Here is a 9,299-nt window from a genome sequence, read left to right on the forward strand (position 1 = left end):
TTTTGTCATGCAATCTTCCTCGGACATTTCTTTACGTTCTAATGTGAGCGCTATAGCACTTCAATTCTATAGTGCCGCCACTGAGATGCATTGATTCTACTGATTCAATGCACCTCTGTGGTGTCACCATAATGCTGAAGTGCAGTACCGGTTTAGCCCTATAGCGCTTACAGTAGACCTCTTTTTTAAAAGTCCGAGGAAGATCGTGTGGCGGAAAAGGGTAGGGGGGAAACAGCACTGTTTGAAATGACTGTAGGGCTTCAGAGACGGCTCTTTAACAGAAGAAAATGTGCTGTTTGAAACGCCCAACCCTGTATGGCATTATTCGAAATCGGGCCATCAACGAAGAACATCCGGTTTTAGAATGGTAAATGTAGTTCTTCCTTCCTTATTATGCATTAAACCATGGTAAAGGTAAAGGTTCCCTTGCTCGAAAGCCAGTCAAATCCGACTCTAGGGTTGCGGTGCTCATCTCCGTTTCCAAGCCGAAGAGCCAGCGCTGTCCGAAGACATTTCCGTGGTCATGTGGCCGGCATGACTAAACACCAAGGCGCACGGAACGCTGTTTCCTTCCCACCGAAGTGGTGCTTATGTATCTACTTGCAATTTCTTGCTTTCGAACTGCTAGGTTGGCAGGAGCTGGAACTAGAGACGGGAGCTCACTCCGTCATGCGGCACCCAGGTCTCGAACTGCTGAACTACCGACCTTCCACAGCCTGCAGTTCAGCATCTTAACCACTTGAGCCACCGCAGCTCCTATTAAACCATGAGGAGAGCCAATGAGCCCCAACCTCTTCAAATGCACGTGTGGCACACCACAGTAAACTTGTTGTCAACTTTACAAGTAGAAAAGAGCAAGAGTCCAGGAACACCTTAAAGGCTAACAAAACATGCGGCAGGTGATGAGCTTTCGTGAGAGCCGTGACTCACGAAAGCTCCTCCCCTGCCACAGATTTTGTTAGCCTTTCAGGTGCTCCTGGACTCTTGCTTTTTTCCGCTGCCACAGACAGACTGACACGGCGACGCATCTTGATCTACCCTCAATAAGGCGCAGCAGGAGACTGAATAAGCTCTTTAACTTCTCATCTGCCACAGCCCAGAGAGCTCTCCTGAAAGCGTCCAAATCCAACAGTAAATGAAGGACCTTACAGAATCCATTGCTGCGGAAATCACCAAGGAGGCTGGAGAGAATTAGTCCCAAAGGGGTGAAGCTTGTTAAAGGAGGAGAAGGCTGGGTGCCTGCTAGGGTTGCCAGCAGTGTTCCCTCTAAGCTGAGTTAGTGTGAGCTAGCTCACAGTTTTTTAGCCTCTGGCTCACACATTTTTGTCTCAGCTCAGGAAGGAGGGGTCCAGAGCAGGCTAATTTATGCAGTAGCCAAATCACCTGCTCACAACTTTAATGCCAGGAGCTCACAAAGTAGAATTTTTGCTCACAGGACTCTACATCTTAGAGGGAACATTGGTTGCCAATCTCCAGGGGGCAGCTGGAGATCTTCCAGGTGATAGAAATCAGTTCCCCTAGAGAAAATGGCTGCTTTGGAAGGCGGACTCTATGGCTTTACACCCTACTGGGGCCCCTCCCCTCCCTAAACCCCGCCCTCTCCTGGCTCCACTGTAAATCTCCAGGTATTTCCCAACCTGGAGCTGGCAACCCTGGTGCCTGCTAAGCGTCCCCCTAAATGTTGGACAAGACTGCACGCTGTGTTCTAAGCAGTTTGGTTTAACAAAAAAAATAATTGGGCTGATGGACTCTGCCATCCAGAAAAGGTAGGCAGTCTTGGCCAATGGTTATTGTGTCCTAGTTGAAGGTACTTCCTTACTCGCGGTGGTAGTTTGTTTATTTACTACTCTTAAACCCTGCCTTTCCCCCCAAGGAGTTCCCTAAGTACCTTACGTCAGTCTCTTCTTCTCCGTTTTTATCCTCACAACAGCCCTGTGAGGTAGGCTAGGCTAAAAGGGTGCAACTGGCCCAAGATCACCCAGACCAGTGTTCCCTCTAAGCTGAGTTAGTGTGAGCTAGCTCACAGTTTTTTAGCCTCCGGCTCACAGATTTTTGTCTTCGCTCAGGAAGGAGGGCTCCAGAGCAAATTAATTCATGCAGCAGCCAAATCGCTCGCTCACAACTTTAATGCCAGGAGCTCACCAAGTAGAATTTTTGCTCACAGGACTCCACATCTTAGAGGGAGCCTTGACCCAGACAGCTTCCATCGCAGAGTGGGGAATTTGAACCATGGTCTCCCAGATCCTAGTTCGATACCCCAACCACTACACCACACCGGTTTAGGGGTAGGGTTGCCAATCTCCAGGAGGGACCTGGAGATCTCCCAGCAAACGAGATCAATTCCCCTGGAGAAAAAGGGCTGCTTTGGAGGATGGACTCTATGGCATTGTGCCCCACTGACGTCCTGCCTATCCCCAAACCAGGTTCCACCCCCAAAACTTCCAGGTATTTCCCAACCCAGACTTGGCAAGCCAACTTAGGGGCAGTGTTCCCTCTAAGCTAAGTTAGTGCGAGCTAGCTCACAGTTTTGTAGCCTCCAGCTCACACATTTTTTCTCAGCTCACGAAGGAGGGCTCCAGAGCAAAGTAATTGATGCAGCGGCCCAATCGCTCGCTCAAAACCTTAATGCCAGTCGCTCACAAAGTAGAATTTTTGCTCACACGTCTCCACAGCTTAGAAGGAGCATTGTTTAGCATGGTATATCCAGGGACTCTTACCTCGGTTTGAGGAACCGTGTTCTTCCAGGTGGAATTCTTTGCCCCGAGATTTTCTTCTCTCCTGCAGTGAATCAGTTCTCCAGTCCGAAGGTCCCTCTCTGCCTTCTCGCTGCCCTAAAGCTTGGATGCCCGATTGTCCCCTGGTTGGCTGTGTGAGCGGCAGCTCCGAGCAGAGCTCCTACCGTCCTTTCTGCATCATCTCCCGGTGCGAGACAGGTCCCTCCCACTTGCTAGGAAGCTGCAGGGCCTCATCATTACCATAATTACCTGCATCCCGGCAGCGGCCAGCCCTTGTTTTGAAACGTGCCATTTGGCCTGTGCTCAGCCCTGAAGACTTTGAATCCAGTTCTTAAAATATCAAGGCCGGGAAAGGGATTGGGGACTCAGGACTCCCGAACGGAACACAAACTCCAGTGGCTATCTAGCAAGGGATGAGAAACCGGTTTACAGACTGCTGCTATCAGAAGAGCATTATAGACGTATCAACCCAGGCTTACACATGGGATCCGGGGAGCCAGTTTGGTGTAGTGCTTAGGAGCATGGACTCTAATATGGGAGAACCGGGTTTGATTCCCCACTCCTCCACTTGCAGCTGCTGGTGTGACCTTGGGTCAGTCACAAGTTCTCTCAGAGCTGTTCTCTCACGAGCCGTTCTCGAGAGAGCTCGCTCAGCTCTCTCCCACCTTCCTCCCAGGGTGTCTGTTGTGGGGGAGGGAAGGGAAAGGAGATTGTAAGCCGCTCTGAGACTCCTTCGGGTAGTGAAGGGCAGGGTATAAATCCGACCTCTCCTCTTCTTCAAGGGCAGTCCACGAGAGAGCTCTCTCAGCCCCACCTACCTCACAGGGTGTCTGTTGTGGGGAGGGGAAGGGAGTGTGTAAGCCGCTCTGAGTGAAGGGTGGGGTATAAATCCGACCTCTCCTTCTTCTCCTTCATCCATGGGAATTGTAATTCAGCATGTGAGCAGCCAGGGCTATTTTGGGGCAGGAACGCACAGAAACGGAGTTCCGGCTGGCTCCCAAGCTGGCCACGCCCAGCAGGAACTAATTAGCATAATAGTCCACACCCAACAGCAGGAACTCATTAGGATTGGCTACATTAGGGGTGTGTGGCCTAACATGCAAAAGAGTTCCTGCTACAACAAAAGGCCCTGGGTTTTGACAACAAACAAGGTAAACAGAATAACAAGCAAAAGGTGGGTGTGGCTGGATGACCACACTTCTGGTAACATGTGGGTGCGGCCTAATGTGCTAATGAGCTGTGCTGTCAGGGGTGTGGCCCAATATGCTAATGAGTTCCTGCTGTTGGGTGTGGCCTATTATGCTAATTAGTTCCTGCTGGGCGTTTTCTACAAAAAGAGCCCTGTAACAGCTAAGGATTTCCACTTTTCAGAACCCACACCAAATGACAGTTCCCACCTAAGACTGGGTGGGGCGAGAGCCCTGATAGTTACAATTTTATAAAACCCATATAGCTCTAGAGGTGGACTGGGGTCCCCAACGTGCTGCCCGTGGGCGCCATAAGCGCAAGCCAACAACTTTCCTAGTGCCCGCCAAGTGTTTTAGAAAAGTGGGTGGGCCTAGGTGGGGCTTTTGCCCAGCAGGGCTGCTGATTGGCTGTGTCGATTAAAAGGCATCCTTCAGCTCCGTGGGGGACCCAAAGCCTCCTTTTCTTCTTCAACTTAGTCTCCCAGCTCTGTGCGGTAGGGGAAGCTGGGAGCGCACGACCGGCCCAAGGTCACCCAGCCATCTTCCCTGGCAGACTGGGGATTCGAACCTGGGTCTCCCCGGATCCTAGCCTTTCACTCTAACCACACTCACTGCCCGACATGGGAGAGCAACATGAGGGAGAGCAACACTTTTTTCATTCTTGGTTCTTTTACTTTTCTGACTGCGCCAGCCTTCCAGGCTCTGTGCATCAGCTGCTCTCTGATCACAGTCATGAGAAAGAGTTGGGGAGATCTCTCAGCCATCTCTTACAAGCAAGGCTCATGTTCTCTGAGGCAGGCTCATGTTCTTCTTGCCAAACACAGGGGTCATTTCGTAGAAAAAGAGGTGCAGGAGCTCATTAGCATAACTCACTAGCATAACCTATTTGCATATGCCACACCCCCTGACATCACTGGAAGTGTGTCAGAAAGCAACACCCACCGCTCAGGCTCCACTGGACTGTTTCGGATTGCTAGCTATTGGGGGGGGGGGGGAAACGTGCAGATCTGTCCTCACAGAGGAGGGAGAGCTTGTACCTGAATAAAACGTGGTCTTAAAGGTGTCACTGGACTGTTTTGGACCGGGGGCGGGGGGGCTCTGCAGCTTATCTGGCTGCTTCTTGCTCTGACTGAGGGCTGCTGGGAGCAGGGGGCGGGGCTTGTTGCATGTGCCCGCCCCCTGGGCTCCTTACTGCCGGAGCTCCGCTCCTGCAGGAAATGACCCCTGGCCAGACAGGAGGACAAGGGTGAGAGGGGCTTGCCGAAGGCTAGTGTCTCCTAGGGATGCCATCCTCCAGGTGGGACCTGGGGATCCCCTGGAATCATAGATCACCTCCAGACTACAGAGATCAGTTCCCCTGGAGAAAATGGATACTTTGGAGGGTGGATTCTATGGCACTGGACCCCACTGAGGTCCCCGTCCTCCCCAGGCTCCATCCCCAAATCGTTGGGAGTTTTCCATCCTGGATTTGGCAACCCTTCACCCCCCATCCCCTCCTGGTGGCCAGGGGGGACCTGGCAACCCTCGTGTGTCCGTTCAGGCAAGAGGGAAGATGTGAAGCCGGCGCTTGCCAAGATCACAGCGGAGCTGCTCAGGGTGGTTTCCGGCTTCACTCGCACTCGCTTCAGATTGGTCTGAGGGCGCCAGGGCTGGGTGTCGTGCCGGGGATTCAAACTTTAAAGCCAGTGAGGCGTTCTGGCAGTCCAAGGCTCCCTCTGGTGCTAGCTAGCAATATACCTGTTCCAGTCAAGCACTGCATGTGTCTTCTTCGGGGGACGACAGCAGAGGACATCTTTGCCTGGGAGCTCACCGTGGCTCTCAACCATTCTGCGCAAACACGGACATCAGCTATGTAAATGGCAGGTTCTTTCCCCTCAGATAACAACGCTCGTCATGAGCTTTGTTGACCAGGAGCCCTCAGACTTTTGAACACAGGTCTTTGAGATACCAGGTCAAGCCAACAGCTTTTCCGGGGGGCCCATTCTGAGCAGGCTGTGCAAGGTTGTTGTTGTTCAGTCGCACAGTCGAGTCCTCTTCGCGACCCCATGGACCAGATTACGCCAGGCCCTCCTGTCTTCCGCCATCCTCTGAAGTTGGCTCAACTTCATGTTCGTTGCATCTATGACACTGTCCATCCATCTCATCCTTTGCCGTCCCCATCTTCTTTGACCTTCAATCTTTCCCAGCATCAGGGTCTTCTCCAGTGAGTGCTCCCTTCTCATTGGGTGGCCAAAGTATTTGAGCTTCAGTTTCATTATCTGGCCTTCCAGGGAACAGTCAAGGTTGATTACTTTTAGGATTGACTGATTTGATCTCCTTGCAGTCCAAGGGACTCTCAAGAGTCTTCTCCAGCACCCTAGTTCAAAAGAAATAGACCGATTTCAAAAGCCGCTGCCCCCGCCTCCTCACTCCCCCCCCCCCCCGATTGTATGCGTCGATTTCCCACTGTTTGCCGCACGACCACAGTTTGACCCGTGGCTTCGCCCAATTTTCCCCGCGCGTCTTCTCGGTCCTGTTCTTTGAGGATCCAGAAGACGCAGGTGGAATCTGGTGAAGCTGCAGGGCCAAAATGCAGCCGCGGCAAGTAGTGGGAAATTGACACATACAATCGGGGGCGAAGGGGAGAGTGAGGGGAGAGCAACGGCTTACATAAGAACATAAGAGAAGCCTATGTGGGATCAGGCCAGTGGCCCATCCAGTCCAACAATCTGTCACACAGTGGCCAGAAATACCAGGTGCCATCAGGAGGTCCACCAGTGGGGCCAGGACACTAGAAGCCCCTCCCACTGTTGACCCCTCTCCCAAGCACCAAAGAAACAGAGCATCACTTGCCCCAAACCGAGAGTTCCTATCTATACCTTGTGGCTAATAGCCACCGATGGACTTGTGGGAAAATGGTCAGAATGTCACAGAGTCCGCCCTCCAAAGCAGCCATTTTCTCCAGGGGAACGGATCCATGTCACCTGGAGGTCAGCTGTAATTCCTGGGTGTCTCCAGGCCTCACCTGGAGGTTGGCAACCCTAGCCAGTGATTTGGTCTAGCGTCAAGATAAAGATCACCGCAGACTGTGACAGCAGCCATGAAATTAAAAGACGCCTCCTCCTTGGGAGGAAAGCGATGGCGAACCTAAACAGCATGATAAAAAAGCAGAGACATCACCCTGCCAACAAAGGTCCGCATGGTCCAAGCAATGGTATTCCCAGTAGTCATGTATGGCTGCGAGAGTTGGACTATAAAGAAGGCCGAGCGCTGAAGAATAGATTCTTTTGAACTATGGTGCTGGAGAAGACTCTTGAGAGTCCCTTGGACTGCAAGGAGATCAAATCAGTCAATCCTAAAAGAAATCAACCCTGACTGTTCCCTGGAAGGCCAGATAATGAAACTGAAGCTCAAATACTTTGGCCACCCAATGAGAAGGGAGCACTCGCTGGAGAAGACCCTGATGCTGGGAAAGATTGAAGGTCAAAGAAGACGGGGACGGCAAAGGATGAGATGGTTAGACAGTGTCATAGATGCAACGAACATGAAGTTGAGCAAACTCCAGAGGATGGCGGAAGACCGGAAGGCCTGGCATGATCTGGTCCATGGAGTCGCGGAGAGTCGGACTCAACTGTGCGACTGAACAACAACAAGAAGAAGATAAAGCAGGGGTGGGGGGGATGCCATTTTTTGGGCTGTTGGATTCTGTGGCACTTTAAGTGTCTCCCGTTTCAAGGTCTGCACTGCAGTCCTTCCACACAGCAAGGGCGGGCACACAGAGTGGCAGTTTGCCGACAAAGGTGCGGGGCCGGAAGGGGAGGGGCCGGAAGCGGAGGAGGAGGGCTGGCACTTGGACGGGGAGGTAACTGGGCTGCCTGGTGCACGCCGCTTGAGGGGGAAGAATTCTACCTGGAAGCAATGGCTCCCTCTAAGCTGTGGAGTCCTGTGAGCAAAGATTCTACTTTGTGAGCTACTGGCCTTAAAGTTGTGAGCAAGCGATTGGGCTACGGCATAAATTAGTTAGCCCCCCTTCCGGAGCTAAGGCAAAAAGGTGTGAGCCGGAGGCTAAAAAAACTGCGAGCTAGCTCACACTAACTCAGCTTAGAGGGAACACTGCCTGGAAGCAACGGGGGGAAGGGGGGCTGCTGGCGCCACCACATGTCTGAACAGTCACAGGACCGGCAGGCAGACTGAGTGTCGGGGAGGGGGGGGACGGCAACCTCCCTTCTCCCCCACACCTGTTTTCAACCCGTGATGGAAAAGGGGTTCCAAGAGGACCCTTTTGGAGGTTTCGGACACAGCCTCTCCGTCAGGCCTTCCCCCTCAGCCCCGCCACTTCTGTGGAGAGTGCAGGACTGTCATGCCCGCAGTGCAGCCCAACCCCGTAGACCCTGACCCCGGCGATTCTGCGCCCTCAACTTCCGAGGGTGAGCTCCCTGCACCCCTTGAATCCCCAGACCTAAGTCTTGCAGAGGATGAGCACCAGCTACCAGGAGGGTTTACACCTGGAGCCGCGCCAGCAGAGCCAAGCACAAGCACCATGCCACCTGTTCCCCCCCCCCCAACCGGTGGCTCGTTTGCGCGATCAGAGGCGACGGGACATGGCAACCCAGTGAAAGGAGGCACGCTCTAAGCCCAGAGTACTGATTGGAGCCAGGACCCTGTTAGGGGCCGGTAATTGGCTAACAAGCGGAACAGGCTTTTTAGGCGGCTCTCTCAGATCCCCAACTCGTGTTGGCAACTAGTCTCATAGATGACTTGCTGCACCCCGGATCCTGTGTTCCTGTCTCCTGGTTTTCGTCCTGACTTCCCAGCTCCTGACTTTGGCTTGCGTGATGTTGTTTCCCCGGATCCCTGACTTCGGACGTGTATCCTGACTTTTGACAAATGGCTTTGACTTTTGACGAATGGCTTTCGGCTTCTGGACTCTGCTTGCAATCTCCGGTAACCCTAGACTGTGTTTTGACTTGGTATTTTGGACTCTGCTCAAGTTACTCTGTCTTATCTGGTGCCCTGACCCCGGACTGTGTTTTGGACTTTCCGTGCCCTGCCTGGCCCGCCAGCGCAATCATGACAAGGATGGATGAGAACTGGGGGGGGGGAATCTGGGAGAGCAAGGGTCAGACTCCACACCCCAAGCCAGGAACCCTGTCATGTGGGTCACCCGGGCGGGTAACTCAACCTGGACCACCTCACAGGGTTGTTGGTGGGGGGGCTGGGGCAGTGGAGGGAGAAGTCCGGTGTTCCTCCTCAATATCCTCAAAGGTAGGAGGGGGGAAAGAGAGGAAAGAACGAGAGACGGATTATAGCTGTGCTCAGCTGCTGAGGCTGGGTGTATGGGGGGCACTAAAAACCACCTTATTTACTTGCAAGGAAGATGACTTATCTCCTAAAAGTG

General features: G+C 52.9%; 1 protein-coding gene across 1 annotated transcript in view; it reads right to left on the bottom strand.

Moving 5' to 3' along the window:
- The window catches only part of PLAUR (plasminogen activator, urokinase receptor), a 50,429-nt gene extending 47,531 nt beyond the window's left edge, over positions 1-2,898 (bottom strand). Inside the window, exon 1 of the mRNA XM_015408494.1 lies at positions 2,718-2,898. The gene's annotated coding sequence lies outside the window, so the exon portion shown is untranslated. The remainder of the gene's footprint in view (positions 1-2,717) is intronic.
- Positions 2,899-9,299: the final 6,401 nt, after the last annotated feature.

Source organism: Gekko japonicus, unplaced genomic scaffold (genome assembly GCF_001447785.1).
Source record: "Gekko japonicus isolate JY-2015 unplaced genomic scaffold, Gekko_japonicus_V1.1 scaffold1014, whole genome shotgun sequence".
Lineage (NCBI taxonomy): Eukaryota > Metazoa > Chordata > Lepidosauria > Squamata > Gekkonidae > Gekko > Gekko japonicus.